We start from the raw sequence: 19,411 nt of genomic DNA on the forward strand, positions 1-19,411 counted from the left end.
CAGTTTGAAGACCGCATATACATAGACAAAGCATTGCCAATGGGGTGCGCAATTTCCTGTGCTTTGTTTGAACGGTTCAGCTCTTTTCTACAGTGGGTTTTCTCATTCAGCTCAGGGTGGGAGAGTGTGCTGCACTATCTGGATGATTTTCTGTTCATTAGCGGGGCAAAAAGAGAGGAGGATTGCAGAGAAATGCTAAAGTTGTTTCAGGAATTGATGGAGGAGCTGGGTGTACCATTAGCCGAAGACAAAACAGAAGAGCCGGCAGTGGTGTTAACATTTCTAGGAATTGAACTGGATTCAGTGGCCATGACCTCACGCTTGCCGCACGACAAGGTGAGCAAATTGGTGGGACTGTTGGAGAAAGCGGTGGGGGCCAAAAAAATGATGCTGGTGGAGATGCAGAGATTGGTGGGGCATCTGAATTATGCATGTAAGGTGGTGGCCCCAGGGCGGACGTTTTGCAGGAACATGGCAAGGGCCATGGCGGGAGCAAAGTGCCCACATCATCGGATAAGAGTATCGGGGGCAGTGAGGGAGGATTGCAGAATTTGGATGCGCTTCTTGGAGAGTTTCAATGGAATGTCAATGTGGTTGCAGGGAGACCCGGTGACATGGGAAGTTCAGATACTCTAGGATGCAGCGGGGGCCGGTGGTTTTGGGGTGTTTTGGGGAGGGGGAATGGTGTGCGGAAAAGTGGCCAGAGATGGTTGAAGGAAGGGAGGAGTATAGCATTCCTTGAATTTTTTCCATTACTAGTAGCATTGGAGTTGTGGGGGAAGGAGTTGCAAAACAAGAAGGTGAACTTCAATGTCGACAACGAATGCGTGGTACATGTGGTAAACAGACAGTCAGCTAGGGATCAGAGGGTGGCAAGGCTGATGAGAGAATTTGTCCTGCGTTGTATGGAGTGGAATGTGGTGTTTAAGGCAACACATGTGCCAGGGAAGGATAATGGCATCGCTGATGCATTATCTCGTTTTCAATGTCAGAGATTCCGTGGATTGGCTCCAGATGCAGATCAGGAGGGGCAGCAGATTCCGGAGGAGCTGTGGAAGATAGGAAGCTGAGAGCGCTTGCTCTGGTGGAGGGTTCATTGGCCGTGGCATCTAAGAAGTCTTACAGGAGGGCCTGGGAGGATTTTATTAGAGGAGGAGCTTGTAGTTGGAAGGGTAGATGGGATGCGGAAGAGCGGAGGAGGGATGATGTCACGAATTTCCTTCTGAGATGCATGGACAGGGGCTGGTCAAGGGCAACGATAGCAGGAAAGCTAGCAGGGATTGCCTTTTACGGGAAATGGTTTTGGGGTTTTCAACCAAGTGGGGGGGAAATGGCGAGTAGGATGTTGGAAGGATGGGCAAGGGAGAGTAAGAGGGACAAGGATAAGAGGAGGCCGATATCGGCTGAATTGTTGCAGAGGTTGATTGAGGTGGTGGGGGGAGTTTGCTGGTCGATATGGGAGGGGGAACTGTTTGCGGCTTGTTTTACATGGTTATTTTTTGGGGCTTTCAGGGTTTCTGAGTTGGTCGGGGGAAAGGGCGGGTAGGGGGACTGCAATGGGAAGATGTGCGAATAACAGAAGAAGGTTTAGACATCAAGATTAAAAGGTCCAAGACGGATCAGAAGGGAAGGGGCGCTTGGGTCCTGCTGGGGCGAGGGAGCGAGGTTTTATGCCCAGTTCAGGCAGGTAAGGTGTGGAAGGAGCGCTGTGGGGGTAAGTCAGGTTTGGTTTTCGGGCATGCGGACGGATCGCCGGTTACAGCGGCACAGGTGCTGGGGATATTGCGGAAGGCGCTGGCCACGGTGGGGGAAAAGGCTGAGGAGTTTGGGACTCATTCTTTTAGGATGGGCGCAGCATCTGAGGGTAACAGGCTGGGTTTTTCGGAAGATAAAGTGAAAAGTTTGGGGCGTTGGAGGTCGGGGAAATACAAGGGTTACGTCAGGGATTTTGGGAAAGGGGATTGTTGAAGAAAGATGGTGGAGGACTTTGGGGGCAAGATGTTGTTGTTGGAATAATTTGACTTGTCAGTAATTTTGTGATTTCTGTTTCAGATGCTGCGAAAAAGAAAGGGGAGTTGGCGCAAGTTTAGATTGTTGGCCATTCAATTGTGAAGTGGGCTGGTAAAGAGGCGGAGAAGAGGGTGTTTGGAAGGAAGTTGGGGTGCAGTTACAAGGAAGTGGTGGTGAGATGGCACGGTTTGGGGGGCCTGCGGTGGGATCAGCTGCTGCCCATATTGGCAGGGATGAGGGAACACTATGGGGTTCCACGGGTGGTGTTGCTGCATGCTGGGGAGAATGACCTGGTGAGAGATACGGGGGTGTCTCTGCTAAGGAAAATGAAGAGGGATTTAGTGTGGATTAGGTATATGTGGCCTCAAGCGGTGGTGGTGTGGACTAAGTTGTTGCCGCGAAGAGTGTGGAGGGGAGCAAGAAGTGAGGGAGCAATAGAGCGGGCCAGGAAGGGGATAAACAGGGAAATGGAAACATTTTGTGCCTCAGTGGCGGTGATGGTCATGGACCATAAGGAAATAACATATGAGGGTTTTCTTATCTTTAGGGAGGATGGGGTACACTTGTCCGTGTATGGGAATAATCACTACCTGGCGGACTTGGGTTCTTGGCTGGGAGACTGGGTAAAGAGTTTGAGGTAGGAAAGTGGGGGGGGGTTTGGGGCAGAAAGAACTCCTCGGGGGAGTTTTTTTCTGGTGCCGGGGGCATGGCCCCTTTTGATGTGGGGGGAGGGAAGCACAATGGGGGAATGACACGGAAAAGGAGGGGGTGGCGCTGTTTGCACAAGCAGGTCATCCCGGGGGAACAGGTATTGAGCCTGGAGGGGCATGGCCCCTGGGAGAAAGCGGGACGCCTGGAAAAGGGGTAGGAGACGGTAGGATCCAAGGGATCATTAGGGAGGAAATTGGTTATTTAATTATTTAATTGTTGGGGGGAAAATGAAAATGAAAATGTTTAAGTTATTTAATTAATTGTTCAAACATCTCTTTAGCTTGTTAGGCCATGGAACCAGTTAAGCGTTTTGATTGTAAGCTTTGGCCTGTCACATGAAAGCGACCTTTTCCACTTTTAAATGAGTCTGGGTTTTTGTGCAGTAAGCCAAAAGGTACTGTAATTGTGAGCTGTGCTCTTGAACCACTTCTCTTTCCATCTTCCAAAGCATGGATCATCGGAAAACATCTTTTCCAGAAATAACAAAACAAGAGAATCCTAAAACTTCCATCACCTAACCTAATAGAAGGGGCCAACCCCAGACAAAATCCCATTAGGGGTAGGAGCCGACTATGGCATGTGTCAGTGCCAGTGACACCTGCCACTGCATGTCACTACTACAAGTGACACGTGCCACTGGGAGGTATTTGTATTTGCATTTTATTATATTTTATGTATCGCTTTTTACCAAGTGCTTGACAAAGAACAATCAGCAGTACAATAAAATCAGCATAAACAATTGGGTTCAAGATCAGCCAGTAACAATCAGCCAAGGTGACAGAAGAAAGTGACTTTTTAAGGAAGAGCAAAACAGAGAGGAGGAGGTTTATAGAGCAAAGAGATAGAGGAAGGATATTCCAGTGAAGAGGGGCAAGCAGTTGAAAAGATCTAAAGCGAGATTGTGCAGAAGGGGCACGAGGAACAGTAAGTAGGAAGAGTCCAGCAGAGCGGAGAGGCCTAGGAGGAGAATTGAATGAGAGAAATGTCACATGCCATGCCAAAAAACTCAGCCAGTCCAGAGATTGGTGGCACGTTGTGGCACGTGCCACATGTCACATTCGGCTCCTACCCCTTCTCCAAAATCCTGTGCCACACCACATTTATATTCTGCCCCAACGGACCTGATCTTAAAATAGATATTTTGGTCAGGAGAAAGAGAAAAGGCAAACTCTTACAGAAAAGGTCACCAAACACTCGTAAAACTCCATTATAAGCCCTTCTAGACAGGCAGAACTAGCTTGGGTAAGATACAGCCTGCCAGTTGATTGGCTTGGCTGCCCGCCTATCCACATCACGGATAGTTAACTAACCGCAAGAAGCTGTTGTCTGATATTCACCTTCTGTATTTCTGCTACAGGGCAACAACTCTCCCTTAATTGGCCAGGCAAGCAGTCTGACGAATGCCAAACCCTATGAACGGCACCTAAATGCATCTTTAAGAAAATAAGTGGATCCATCCTATCAGATAACCTTGTGTTTCAACCCTACCGGGGTACTGAATGTATTGTTCTATGATTCAGTATTAAGTTCCAGTTACAACTCAAATTGTAACCCACAATGTTAAAGGGATGGTCTAGTAAAATTTTTTATTTAAAAAATAGATAGGCCACATAAAAAAAATACTAGCATTCTCCGTTTTAAAACCTCCTATGTAAAATTTTTAGCTATTCAAGCTCAAAATTCGCAAAAGCAAGCACATGGGCGCAGCCATTTTGTGAAATGGAGGCCCTCCTGTGCTGACTTTTGCTTTTGTGGCACTAATGAAGGAAAAGCCAGCCAGCTGTAGTAAACAAAGGCTACCGCTGGGTGGCTTTCCCTTCATTAGTGCTGTAGGCGGAGGACGGGGACCGGAGACCAGAGCAGGAAAGCTGCAGCTGAATCTCGGTAAGTGCTATTTATTTTTTTTACAAAAAATAAGCACTAGCTGCGGTTTTTTTTCTACGTTTTCCGGGCTGGAGGAGCCCGGAAAACTTAGAAAAAAAACCGCAGCTTTAAAAACGTTGTATTTATGTTTGCGGTCGCTTTTGAAGTGACCGCAAACATAAATACAACGTTATTGTGTTGGAAAACGCTGCAGTTTTTCTTTCCAAGTTTCTCAGGCTCCTCCGGCTCGGAGGAGCCTGAGAAACTTGGAAAGAAAAACCGCAGCGTTTTCCAACACAACCGCGTTGTTTCTGCCTGAATCTGCTTTACCATTTGGGGCTCTCTGGCTCGAGAGCCCCAAATGGTAAAGCAGATTCAGGCAGAAACAACGCGGCATTGCGGAAAACAACCGCGTTGTTTCTGCCTGAATCTGCTTTTCCATTTGGGGTTCTCGGGCTCCCCAGGGGGAGCCCGAGAGCCCCAAATGAAAAAGCAGATTCAGGCAGAAACAACGCGGATTTGCGGAAAACAACCGCGTTGTTTCTGCCTGAATCTGCTTTCCCATTTGGGGCTCTCGGGCTCCCCACGGCCCGAGAGCCCGAGAGCCCCAAATGGAAAACCAGATTCAGGCAGAAACAACGCGGCATTGCGGAAAACAACCGCATTGTTTCTGCCTGAATCTGCTTTCCCATTTGGGGGAGAGCCCCAAATGGGAAAGCAGATTTAGGCAGACATCGCAGCATTTAGCATTTCCCATTTGGGTCTCTTGGGCTCCCCACGGGGAGCCCGAGAGCCCCAAATGGGAAATCAGCTGCAGGTAGAAACACTACGCGGCATGTAAACATAACCGTGTGTGTTTCTGCCTGCTGTGGCTTTCACTTTGGGTCTCCGGTGCTCCGCTGGGAGCACCGGAGACCCAAAGTGATAGCCACAGCAGGCAGAAACACACGCGGTTGTGTTGGAAAACGCTGCGGTTTTTCTTTCCAAGTTTCTCAGGCTCCTCCGAGCCAGAGGAGCCTGAGAAACTTGGAAAGAAAAACCGCAGCGTTTTCCAACACAATAACGTTGTATTTATGTTTGCGGTCGCTCCAAAAGCGACCGCAAACATAAATACGTTTTTAAAGCTGCGGTTTTATTTCTAAGTTTTCCGGGCTCCTCCAGCCTGGAAAACTTAGAAAAAAAAACACAGCTAGTGCTTATTTTTTTTAAAAAAAATAAATAGCACTTACTGAGATTCAGCTGCAGCTTTCCTGCTCTGGTCTCCGGTCCCCGTCCTCCGCCTACAGCACTAATGAAGGGAAAACCACCCAGCGGTAGCCTTTGTTTACTACAGCTGGATGGCTTTTCCTTCATTAGTGCCGCAAAAGCAAAAGCCAGCACAGGAGGGCCTCCATTTTACAAAATGGCTGCGCCCCTGCGCTTGCTTTTGCGAATTATGAGCTTGAATAGCTCAAAATTTTACATAGGAAGTTTTAAAACGGAGAATGCTAGTATTTTTTTCTTTATGTGGCCTATCTATTTTTTAAATAAAAATTTTTACTAGACCATCCCTTTAATGTTCAGATAGCCATGCTCCTCCATCCACTGATGTATGCAGGTTCTCAACAGATTCCTCCAAAACCAGGTTCCTTGGGATACGAACAGGGGTTAATAGACATTATAAAATGTTTGCAATATTTTCTATTTCATATCCAAAAGGGCAAAGTGAACACTCAATTCATGACTCCTATAATAAAGGTTAATATCCACTTTTACAAAGTAATTCACATACAATCTGCAATACAAAGAATGGATCGGCATCTAAAACAGTCACAAAATTATACACTTTACATAATGTATACAAAACAATGCAACTCAATATGTGTGACAAATCAACTTCCAGGACACCAGTGGTCTTGGGGTGGATATCGGTTTCTAAACCACCAATTAGCCCCACACCTCTAGTGCACCAGAAGAGATCCAAACAGATTGGAATAAACCTAACATTATAAACCTCCTTCTCCAATATTGATAACGTGGATGGAACAGCAGGCTTATCTCTGCACGGTCGTGGATCGTTGCTTAGTTGCAACACAGCGACAATACAATTATTACCCAATAATGAAAGGGACTGTCCAGTCAAGATTGTATCAAAAATATCTACTTTATTTATATCACAACAGACAGTTCTAGCAACACTTCGAAATACAACCCACCCTGTAAAGGAATGCATAGGACAGACAGTTTCAAAGAAGGTAAGGGGATGCACACTTGGGCAGACGTCGGTAGATGCTCATTGAGGCACTTCTCCCAGCCTCTTCAATGGGCTTGCATCATCCCTGGGATGGCCCAAGGCTGAGGCAGTATGTTGCAGTGGTTTTGGGTTCAGAGACCTTCTGGCACTACCTACCTAGGAAGATTGCTGCAAAGCCTAGCAGGGCACGTTGTGTGCTGGCTGGGTACCGGTTCTCGAGTGGCTAGAGGGTCCTCTGGATTCAGTATCTCCCTCTCGTACCTGACAGATGCTTTGGGCAGGGATCTTGCTTCCCTCCTCTTTGGAGGTCCTGCTCTTCCTTCACTGGTGGAAGATGTAAGGCAGACTGTACCTTCAACCAAAAAAGTGATGGGTGGAAGGTTTGGAATAAATCTGAACCACTGGCATTGCTCTGGGCAACCTTCCACACCACTGTTTTTTTAAATCATCTTTATTTAATTTTAAATTAACATAACAATAAAACAACGGTGAAGGTCATAAAGCATGAACAATTTGAAGGAACATCTCAAATATACAAAAATGAATAATCCAATTAGAAACCATCCTATTCCAAAAACCCCACCCATGTCCCAATTCCAATACAAAACTTCACAAACCACAAACACAACCACAAAAAAACAAAAACACTACAACATCTACCTCCCACCCCAACCCACAATAATCCAATCCAAATTCTCTGCACCTTACCCAAATAAATCATTAAAAGAATCCCAATTCTCACAATATTCAGTCTCCCGATGCAACCGACTAGCACAAGATTTTTCATATCTTGACAACAAGCGCAGATCCACCAACCAACCCTCAACATGTCGCTTTTTCCATGACTTCCATACTTTCATAATATGTTTAACTGCCATCATCAATGCCCTATTAACCCAATCAGTACCACCACAGTTCAAGTGGAAAACCGCAGATAGAAAAGTCAGAGGCAATGAAATACCCGACACCAAATCTACCCGATCAAGAATATCTTTCCAAGAAGTAAGCACCTGTTCACATTCCCACAACATGTGTAAATAAGTTCTCTTTGAACGAGTACAACCCCAACACAAATCTGAATCCATCAAACCCCTCTCCTGCATTCTCACTGTGGTCCAATAAATGCGTCCCGACATTCTTTGATGAGTATATCTCAAATTCAAATCCATCTTTATCTCTCACCATTACCCTCCAGACTCTATCCATTCCTTTCCCGACAAATCCTGACCCAACTCCGTTATCCACTTCATACGTAAAGTCTGCCAAGCAACCCGCATACATTCGTGAATAGGCATCAATTTAGTAAACGTAGAGACGACATTCGTTGCAGCACCATACAACACACATACTTGCGGACAATCACCGAACGGTTTACAGAGCATTAGATACCTTTCTGATAATAATTGCCTCAGGGACAAATACCTATTAATCTCATTATTACCCAATCCATACTGGCATACTAGATCTTCAAAAGCCACCATCCTATCACCTCTACACACATCCACAATTTTCAGGATTCCTTTATCAGCCCAACTCCTCCAGTATAACATTTTATTCTCAATCTGCAAACCCGGATTTGACCAAATGGAAACATTATTGTAAAAAAACAATGCTTAACCACAACCCTGAATAAACAAAACTAAAGCAATTTTTGTAGCCTCCAATGCCTCCATTCTCATCCTAGGTTTCGGAAGCTTCCCACATGAATATAAACAATCAATAGGAAGTGGGTTCAACTTCTCTTTTTCCATCCAAAGCCAATATGGATCAGGACACCCATCATCTCTAAAATAATGAGAAGCTTTCTTTATAAGAAACCCCTTGTAATAATTCTCCAATAATTGGTAGGCAAAACCTCCATCACTAACACTATGCACCAAAATATACCTTAGGATCTTTGGTTGTTTTCCCACACCCCATATAAAATGCATAAAAATCTTATCAATACATCTCAACACCTTTTTAGTAAACTTTAGAGGAAGAGATTGTATGTAATACAATACTTTCAGAAGTAACCCCATTTTGACTGCCTTTATTTTAGCCCACAGACCCAAAGTCAATCTATTCCACCTACGTATATCTTTCAATAAAGATTATTTTAATTGATCTACATTAAAGTCCACTATCCTTCGTATATCCCTAACCAGATGCACACCCAAATATTTTACTGACACTTCCGCCCACTGACAATCCCAATCGAATAATGCTCTACTAATCGGGCCCATCTTCAAAGGTAAAACCACAGTCTTTCCCCAATTAACTTTATAACCTGACAACCATCCCACCGCTTGTAACATACTCTGAAGCAGTGACCCTCATTCAATCGGATTCGATAACACCACCGTTAGATCATCAGCGTATGCTAGCACTTTTATCTCACCATCCTTTAATTTCCATCAACAAATACCCCTCACTTGCCTAAATATACAACAACAGTGGCTCTAGTGCTAAATTAAACAAAAAGGGAGAATGTGGACAACCTTGTCTAGTTCCCCTAAACAATTTAAAAGACTTGGACATCACCTTGTTTACCCAGATTCTAGCTGAGATATTATATTGTGAGGCACCTATCATGTTCAGAAAATGCGGGCCAAACCCCATTTTAATTAATGTGTAATTTAAAAAAGACCAATTAACACAGTCAAATGCTTTTTCAGCATAAAAAAACAATCAAAATCTCATCCACTACTGTATTTGATAAGCCAATTATATTCAATAAGGTTCTAATATTATCATATCCATACCTATTCTCCATAAAACCGACCCTTCTGAAAGAAATTGATGATAAAGCACACACAACCTTGAAACCAAGGCCGACCTAAAGGTTTTATGAAACTCAATCGGTAACCCATCTAGACCAGGAGACTTACCCATTTTAAGTTGACAAATAGCCCCAATTACCTCATTTTCACCAATTGGAGCATCAAGAGCCTCTCTTCCTTCTACAGACACAGACAGAATGGGCATTTCTATTTTTGAAAAAAATTCACTCAGCACCATTTCATCATATTGCGAGTTATCTGAATACAAGGATTCATAAAAAGCCTGAAAGCAATTACAAATATCCCTACGCTTAACCTTTTTATTCCCAGCGTCATCTAAAATCTTATGAACAAACGCCCTCTCAGTTAAACTCTTCAGTTTATTAGCCAATAAAAAACCACTCTTATCCCCTTCCTCCCAAAACCTCTGCCTCATACAATACATGCCTTTCTCAATTTGTTCATTCAAAGTCTCTTTCAATTCACCCCTAGCCTCATCCATTTCTAACCTATCCTTATTATTACCAGACAGTGTATACTTTTGTTGTATAGACTCCAATTTCAATTTGAGATCACTGATCTGTTTTTACCCCTCTCTTCTTTTCCTAGATGTCCAATTAATCAGCACTCCCCGAACAGTAGCTTTGAAAGCATCCCATACCACTAGATTATTCGCAGAACCCATATTATCCATAAAGAAATGATCGATAAAACTACTTATTTCATCACAAACTTTCTCATCTTTTAGAATGAAAGTTTTCAATCTCTACTTATCCATACCCAATTTAACTATTCCCCGGTCAAGTATCAACTTTACCAATGCATGATCCGATAGACACCGTTTCTATTCTCCCATGTCTACACTCACAATATCATCAACCATCACATCTGACACCAACAAATAATCCAATCTTGTGTAAGAGTCATGAGCTGGAGAATAGAACAAAAACTTCTTGTCTGCAGGATGTAGTAACCTTCAACTATCCACCAAATCAAATGGTTCAAGGAAATCGCCAAAGACACCACTCAACACTGAACCCGAGAACCTGCATTTTGACAACCTATCCAAAGAAGCATCCAAAACACAATTAAAGTCACCGCCCAAAACTATTTTATTGCCCCTCATTGTTTTCAAACAATCCTTTAACGTTCTAAAAAAATGAATACCATTAGTACAAGGGCTATATACTGAACCCAACGTCAAAAGGTTCCCTTCATATACTACATCCACCAAAATAAATCGTCTTTCATCATCCATAACAACATTCTCAACTCTCATACCCAAGGTTTTTCGGATTAACAAACCCACTCCCGTTGACCTGCTTGAATAACAATTCAACAGGACTTTCATATACTTTGAACCCCATAAAAGTTTCCAGGTAGTTCGGTCAAATGAGTTTCCTGTAGAAAGATTACATTTGCTTTTTCTCTCCTCAACTTTGTCATTATATTTTTCCCCTTCTTTGGACAATTCATCCCCTTAACATTCCATGTAACAAAAGTTAATGTCCCCAACATCAGCAATTCAATAGTTCATATAAACAGAAATTGCAAACGCACAATGATACAATCATACGAAGCAAAGCCTTCTTCATAACACTGGTAAGGTGGCGCAGAGTAGAGAAAATGACCCCTCACCCAACAGACACACAAACACACACACAGAACAGAAAACAACAACCAAATCATCTTGTAAACTGTCTGGAATCCAGACAAACTAACAAAGGCCATAGAGAAAAAACCATCACTAGACCACAACCCCCAGAACCTATGCCCAACTTATATACAATCATTCAATCATTACACTGAGATACAGCAATGAAGAGAAAAAGGAACAAAACCCTATCCATAAAACATCTAACAGAACTCACAACGAATCCCATCAACAATTTCCTAATAATACTTTGACCCAAATCACATGCATATCACATATACCCTCTTCCGGCCTTAATCAAGTAGTATAACTAACTCCCACCCAGGTAATCCTCAAACCCAACCAATTAGAACTATTCTTTTTTCCTCCACTAACACACAGACCCGACCACTTAGCCATCAATTATAGAATTTGTTCAAAATTCAAAATTCACCAGCACAATAAGGAAATAATCCAATCCTATAGCCAGCCATCCTCATTCTACATCCAAAGCTAACTAAGTCTCCTGCCCCTCACTAAAAAAATCCATATTAGTACCATAAAAACCAGCAGATTCTCTTTCATCAATAGTATCAAACCAAAAATACTAGTCAGGATAAAAAGCCCACAAGAACAAAGCCACCTGAACAACCCCCCATTTCGCATACAATATAACATCACGTAACATAAAAGCAAGCAGAAATCTTCAAGTTTATCAACAGCCAAACTCATCTCACATGGACTGTCTTCGGTTCATTAAGAGCCATCAATGTACATTGCGAGTGACACACACCAACATCTTGCAAACCCTCGTAATAAAATTTGAAGTTAGTCCAAAGTTAGTCCAAAATGTCCACAGTAAGATCTGCAGTTGTAACATCTAACTCTTCAGAGCTGCACATACAGACAGAGTTGCGCTTTAGGCCTTGGCAGTTCCATAGCACTTCCCTGCGCATGCCTCAACCATTTGCCTTCCATCAATGACGTAATCCGTCACAAACAATAATGAAAGCCTTTAAAGTGCCACATGGAAAATCTGTATACAGTCCACCTCCATCCAAGTGTCGTTGAAAGTACAGGAGGGTAAGAAGAGTTAACACACACAGCAGCTGCCCCTCCATGGGCTAGGTAACATTCTGTTTTCCCCACCATAGCCAAATGAAATTCGGATGTATGAAATCGAATGTATGCTCCAAGCATTTGCAGTCCGATGTTATTTAATGAACAGTGATGCACAATCATCGGCTCAGTGTGCACAGAGGTATAGCATCAGCAATTATACATAACTCTTATCCAGTAGCCGATCACCAATGCTAAAAGTGTGCCTAAATGAAACGTTCCTGCATCATAATAGGAAACCATGCCTTCTGTATGACTCAATCACAACAGGGAGGTCAACCAGCAATCCAGCTGTAAGACGAATGTAAAAGCAGTGCATTATAGCCACATATCAGACCCTTTTACAGTGTGAGGCTGTGTAGTATATGAGATGGTAAGAAGACATCTGGATTCAGGTAAGGCACAGGAGACTTGTGTATATAAAAGGAGTAAGTTTATTTGTAGTTACAGAGTTACAGGGCTAGTTATATAGAAAGGGGCAGGGAGCTAAACAGATGACATCCTTTCAGTAAGGTTCTCCCATCCTGTGTTCCCAACTGTAGCTCTTGGAACCTTCAGGTCCCATCACATTCCATATGACATAGCTGTGTTCTACCATCAGCAACACTGTGTGCATCCAGTGCAAATAGATAAGTACAACACTACAGGCTGACTGAGACATATGTAGGGCTCAGGCACAAAGGCACTTTTGAAAGGCGTCTCCTCTGAATGATTCCCTTTAAAAACAAGACCATACTTTGTTCTGTCGAAGCACTGGGTTCCATACGAGCGTTGTATTGCAGTCACCACTTCCAGCAACACACTGTGAAACAGAATAGAGTTAAAACATATTCATTTTAAAACCCTGTTCGTCTGAGGGTTTGTTCCCCATTCATCGCAATGTTTGAATTATTGTGATGCAAGGGTACACAAATGATCCATCACAGGAATGTCAAGACGGCCCTTTCTTTCTTTTACTCACAGGCGGCTTTTCGAATGCGCTCCCTAAATCCGAAATGCAGCCATTAGAACTAGTTGGGTAACACAGCAGAGAATGATATTAAATGCACTGTTTGGAAAACGGGGAGAGCGAGCAGTTTTTCTGACGTGTTTCTCCCACAAAATCCACTAGATGGCAGAAGGTGAAAGAGAATGAACAATATTAACTAACAACGGGTTTCATGATGACAAGAATCGTAAATATCGAACTCCGGTGTCGGCTTTCTGTTTGTTTGTTTTTGTTTCGGAGCGTGCCTTGCAAAGAAAACCTGCGGGGAGACGAATTTAAACATTGAGGAGATTTGTTTCAGTACTCACTTGCCAGAAAACATCCGATTGTCCTTCAAGCCTCTTTCTTCAAAATATAATAATTCCGTATTATCTTCCTTGCCCAGACTGATCTATGTGCGTAGACTGTCATTCACTTCCTGAATGCAAGGCCTTGCGTGCGTAAACCACGTGATCTAATATTCAAGTGACTAGGCCCTTTACTCAATCCATACTGCTCCACATCACTCCCTCGTATATGTTTGAACCAGCAGAACATTCTAAGATCGTTTACCAAATCCATTTGATACAACGTAAAAGTCAAACCCAAATATTTTTATAAACCAAAATAAATAAACAAGAAAAGATGAAAGTCAAAGACATTGAAATGTAGAAAACAAATTATCCTTTCTTTTTCATGGCACCTTTCTGAAGCTCAGATGGAGTAATTTCCATACTTGAAGACTCCAATTGTGTCAAAAAAGCTTCAGCATTGATATGGTCTGTAAAGGAATGAGTCTGGCCATCCACTATCACCCTTACAATTGCGGGGTAAACCATATAATACTGCAGTTTCCAGTTCCTCGCTTTCTCCTTTGCCACTTTAAAAAGCCTTCTTTTGTCCAACACATCCTTACTAAGATCACTAAATATCATAATCTTATTCCCCCCCAAGCTAAGTCACCCAACTGATGTGACTTTTTCAAAATCAGTTCTCTGGTGGGGTATCTGAGGAACTTCACCACAAAATGACTTGGTCTTTGACCCATTGCTGGCTTCCTGCCGAAGGACCTTTGTGCCCTTTCCATTTCCAAGGAGACAGAGGAGTCCAATTTCAGTATTGAGGTTAAAGCTTTCTCCAGAAACTGCATAGCATTCCCATGCTCAACATCTTCCGGAAAACCAGCCACGCGGATATTATTTCTCCTTGAGAAACGTTCTTGCTCTGACAGCTTCTCCAACAGCTTTCCATTTTGTATTTCCAATTCATTTATTCTGTCATGTAGTTTTAAAGTCTTTTCATCTGTAGCTGTCAGGTGGTCTTCAATCTCAGAAACTTTACATGTGAGCTTTGAGAACCTTTCTTCTGCCTTAATCATCCTGGCTTTTATTTCTGAGATGTCCATAGTAACCTTAGTAAGAAGGTCCAATAGTTTATCATCTCTCGCCTCCACATCCTCCTCTTCCCCCTTCTGACGCTTTGCTGGCTGAGAAGACTCTGCTACAATTGGGTCTGACATATTTTCAGAGGAGTATATAGGTATCAAGCAGGGCACAGGAGCACAGCTCCTATGCTGCCATCTCCTGAGCTTGCAGTTCTAGAATCCCACACCACCGGGTTTTAGCCTGTCTGCGCCATTGCAAAAGGGGCCCAGCCATATGAAAATCAGTCAGGTACTGCCACCAATGGTAGCAGCCCAGCCCGAACTGATAGGCCAGGTCCACTCTGCACGGAAACACAAGCAACCCCAGACATGTTTCGGCCTTGTTGGCCCTCCACAGTGAGGCACAGCTTGGTTCCATATGGTGCAGCGAGCAAGGGACCCACGTCTGAGTACACACTCTCTCACACAGTGGGCCTCATTACAAGTATGGCGGTAAGGCAACAATGGCGCCGGTATCGCTACCGGCACCATTGCTACCGTACCGCCATACTAGGAGTTCTTCTCGCGGGTGTCCTTGCAGCCACCAGATCTGACCTGGTGGCCGTACTGGCACCCGTGAGCAGAACATGATGGTAGCACCGGTACCGTTATTAATGGTACCGGTGCTACCACCCTCCCCATTCCCATTGAGCCTTATGAGGCTCAAATGGGAATGGGGATGTACCGGGCTTGGCACCCATGAAAGGTCAATTACCGGGTCCGGCTGGGCTGGAGTAGCCCGGTAATTGCACATTTGTGAGTGCCGCAACCGGAAAGGCTACCTCCAACCTCGTAATGAGGCACAGTGTGTTTTAGAGTAAACCCCCCTAATCCCCTTATCCTCGTGGAACTGGATCGCTTTTTAAAAAATAATTGACATTATCAGGATGGGTGCTTTTAAGGTGCTGATATTTTAGGGGAAAAACGTTTTTGGCCCAGCACAGGATTGATGTTCGGACTGACGTGATTACGCAATTGCGTGATGACATCACTGCGATCTGTTTTTTGCATATTTAAGGCGTCGGGCATTTTGAGATGGCGTTCACAAACAGAAGGAAGGACAGGAGCTTTGCTGCTCGTTTTCTTGCAGCCTAAAGTAAGTACAGAACCATTAGTCAGTTTTCTGGGTGATGGCTTGGAGTAAGATGAGCAGAGGAAAGTGGTTATGGTGATGATACGTTTTCTCATAGATACCCTCCTCCACGTAACACCATAGAGTTAAAATTGGTGAGCACAGGGATTCTGAGACCAGGGGGGACTTTCTAGTCCCTCACCTAGCTGGAGAGACTCAAAGGCAATTTTAGTCCAATGGTAAGAGAATGCTATGGTTGGAGACGATGCAGTTTGGCTATAGTCATATATAAGAAATCTTACTGCAATAAGATGTTTGATCAAGAGGCCTGTGTTTTTTTCTTCTTTTCCCTCTCTTTTATGTAGGGATTACCTGATTATTGGAATGAGTGTACCCTATCCAGCTTTTTGGGCAATATCGGACCTTGAAGCATGATCGAAGCATAATCATCTTGTGTATGACCTAGATTATGTGGCCCATCAATGATTTAGTAACTAGGGTTGGGGTGAACCTTGTTTTTTCAGAATAGCGATAGGGTGAATGGATTTGATGTACCAGAAGTAATGAAGGTAGTGTGAGCAACATTTAAAGTTGACGGTGGTTTTACGTTTTTTTCAAGACACACCAGTGAGATATGTAGCATTTACTGTACATATGCAAATACTAGGGGAATCTGGATAGTCCTTGGGTCTCCTTGGCTCTTCTGGATACTTGACTCTGTCTACAAGTCGATTTGGACCTGATGCTGATCTGCAGGTCTACATTCAGGACCCCTACTCATATTGACAGGTCCGGGGAGTGCTCTCACCCAGATGGTCAATGAGGAGATCTGCCCCACTCATTCAAGTCATCAGTGGTGCAATCAGGTACCACTGCGGCTCTCATGCTCTCATGCACACCAGACATCCTGACAACAGTAATGTGGATTGGGATCAGACAGTCCCAACCCACTTCCTGGGTACCTACACACGTGACCTGCAGTAGCCAGTGAAAGATGCGACTTTCACAGGGAACTGCATGCCCAAATAAGGAATTCCTGAGTCACAAAGACAAGGGAGAAGGCCAACAGACAAACTGGCCAAAGGAGTTGACCAAAGACCTCGTGCAACGGCCATGACGGACATTAGCCACAGACATGAGCCAAAGACGGTAAGCGCGGCATGGCATGGTAAAAAGTTATAAAAATAAACGAAGAAGCTTCTGTTGCCACCAGTCCACTCATAGGCACATTGGCAGTTATCAAAACATTCTTAGTGGGTGACTAGCATTAGAACACGCAAGGACCCCATTGCACGGTACAGTAATGTGCTTTGCGCAATGAAATACAGTTGCCAAACGTGGCAGCAAAGTCAAGAGACTCAGAGAAACAAAGTTTCTCAGTACTGACAGCCTGAAGGACTTGTCAGTTTCCCTTCCCCCATAATGATGAGCGAAATCCCAGTGGAATGCAGCTGAAGGCTGTGCTCTATTATCAAAAGTCAGCTCAGGATGCTGCAACAAAAGCAAAATGTTGGGGGGGGTCCACAAACATAGAGGTAAATTAGCAGTAAGAGAAATTTGCCCTAACACTCGCCCAGACTGACGACAGGGGAACGAATCCACCACTGGCTGAGTCTCATGTTCAGGTCGGTACAACCCATCAGCATTGCTATATTGGACATCTGGCCTATGCTTAATGGTGAAGTCAAAGCTTTGGAGGCTAATGGACCACCTGAGCAACTTAGCATTCTCACCCTTCATGTTCATCAGACACTTTAAGGGCCTATGGTTAGTCTGCACAGTGAAGTGGGTCCCATATAGGTAGGACCTCAGCTTCCAAAGGACCCACACAATAGAACAACATTACTTTTCTAGAGTAGACCACCTGAGCTCTTTGTCCTTAAGCTGGCGACTGATAAATCCAATAGGGTGTTCCCTACCTTTCTCATCTAGCTGGGATAGAACTGCACCTCTCCCAAGGTCAGAGGCATCTGTCTGCACAATAAAAGATTTCTGGTAATCAGGGGCCCTGAGAACAGGGGCTGGCACAGGGAGTCTTTTAAGACGTGGAAGGCCTTCTTACACTCCTCAGACCAAGTAACCTTATTGGGGTTCTTTGGAGTAGTGAGGGCAGTCAGGGGGCAGCTATGGTACCATACTCTGCAATGAAATTCCTGTAATATCCACTGAGGCTCAGGAAAGCCCTCAATTGGGTTTGGGTTGTAAGGGTAGACCAGTCTTGTACTGCTTGTACCTTACTGGGAAGAGGCTGAATTCCACCTTCACCAGCCTACTGCCCAAAATAGACCACTGAGCCCTGACCAATTTGACACTTGCTGGCCTACATGGTCATGTGAGCCTTCTGAAGGGCCTGCAATACTGTCCTTGGGTGTCTCACATGTTCCTCCCAAGTGGGGCTGAAGACTACTGTATCATCCAGATATGCAATGCAGAATTCATCCAACCCATTCAGAACATGGTTGATCAACTTGTGGAAAGTGGCAGGTGCATTCTTTAATCCAAATGGCATCACCCTGAAATGGTAAAGCGCTTCTGGAGTTGAGAATCCAGTCTTCTCCTTGGCATCTTCTGTCAGGAATATTTGCCAATACCCTGCATTGAGATCAAAAGTGCTGAGATAGGGGGACGTGACCAACTGCCCGTAAAGATGGCTGCTTGATAAGGCACCTCCTGTCTCCCTTGCCAATCTATATAAAAATATTGACAATATGAGCGGCTGCAAGGGGTGTCCTTTCAATTAGACAACAATACCTGGCGTCAGAAAGCAGGTTGTCCTTGGGGATGTGTGCTCGACATTGTGAGGCGGGCTGTTGAGGCTGCATCCCATGGAGTGGCGAGAGGTGGCGGCGCTCTGTGCTCCGAAAATGGCGGCAAGTCACTCCTCGATGTCGCTGTGAGCCACGGAGACGGGTGGTGGCACAGCAGTGCAGTGAGCAATCTGGAGCGGCCTAGCAGGGAGCGGCAGAGGAGCAACAACAGTGAGCTGGGGCAGCGCAGGAGGTAGTGGGGGACCAGTGCTGTGTGTGAGAAGAGCACCCCCTCCTCCCTTAGGCGCGGCCTGATGTAGCCTGGTGGAGTCTCTGCATAGAGCAGAGCATAGCGAAGCAGATAGGAGAGACTTGAGGGGAGGAGCCAAGACACGGTAGCAGAGAAGAGGAAAGAAGACTGCCGGGGGTCATAGAGCATTAAAGGAGTAGTAACGCTCCAAGGAATGAATGGGGAAGCATCCAGTGAGAAGAGTCTGACATAGTGCTGACTGCCCAGTGGCACCTGCAGGAAAACTAAGAGGAATACAATGTGCACCACTGTTGAAGATCTGACAGCAGGGAGAGGCATGCTACAGTAGCAGTAACTGGAACAGCCCAGGAAGCACTGGTGGGCCGGGAGGTGAGCTGGGAGGATGACATAAGGCAGGCCCAAAGCAGAAGGGCCCATCATTATACAATGTAATAAGAGAGTGTGTAAAGGAGCGTGCATCTAGGGGGATGTGCACTGCAGCAGCTGACAAGGAATATGTGGACAACACATGACGGTCTAAACACTGGTGGTGCAGGAAGGCGTGAAAAAGCAGGCTGCACAGAAAAGGTGGAGAGGACGCTGTAGGATGGCACCTGAGTG

General features: G+C 44.6%; 1 protein-coding gene across 1 annotated transcript in view; it reads right to left on the reverse strand.

Moving 5' to 3' along the window:
- Window positions 1–13,810, reverse strand: part of MGST2 (microsomal glutathione S-transferase 2) — a 133,090-nt gene extending 119,280 nt beyond the window's left edge. Inside the window, exon 1 of the mRNA XM_069630896.1 lies at window positions 13,628–13,810. The gene's annotated coding sequence lies outside the window, so the exon portion shown is untranslated. The remainder of the gene's footprint in view (window positions 1–13,627) is intronic.
- Window positions 13,811–19,411: the final 5,601 nt, after the last annotated feature.

This window comes from Ambystoma mexicanum, chromosome 6q, assembly GCF_040938575.1.
Source record: "Ambystoma mexicanum isolate Mex_15411 chromosome 6q, UKY_AmexF1_1, whole genome shotgun sequence".
In the NCBI taxonomy this organism is placed as follows: domain Eukaryota; kingdom Metazoa; phylum Chordata; class Amphibia; order Caudata; family Ambystomatidae; genus Ambystoma; species Ambystoma mexicanum.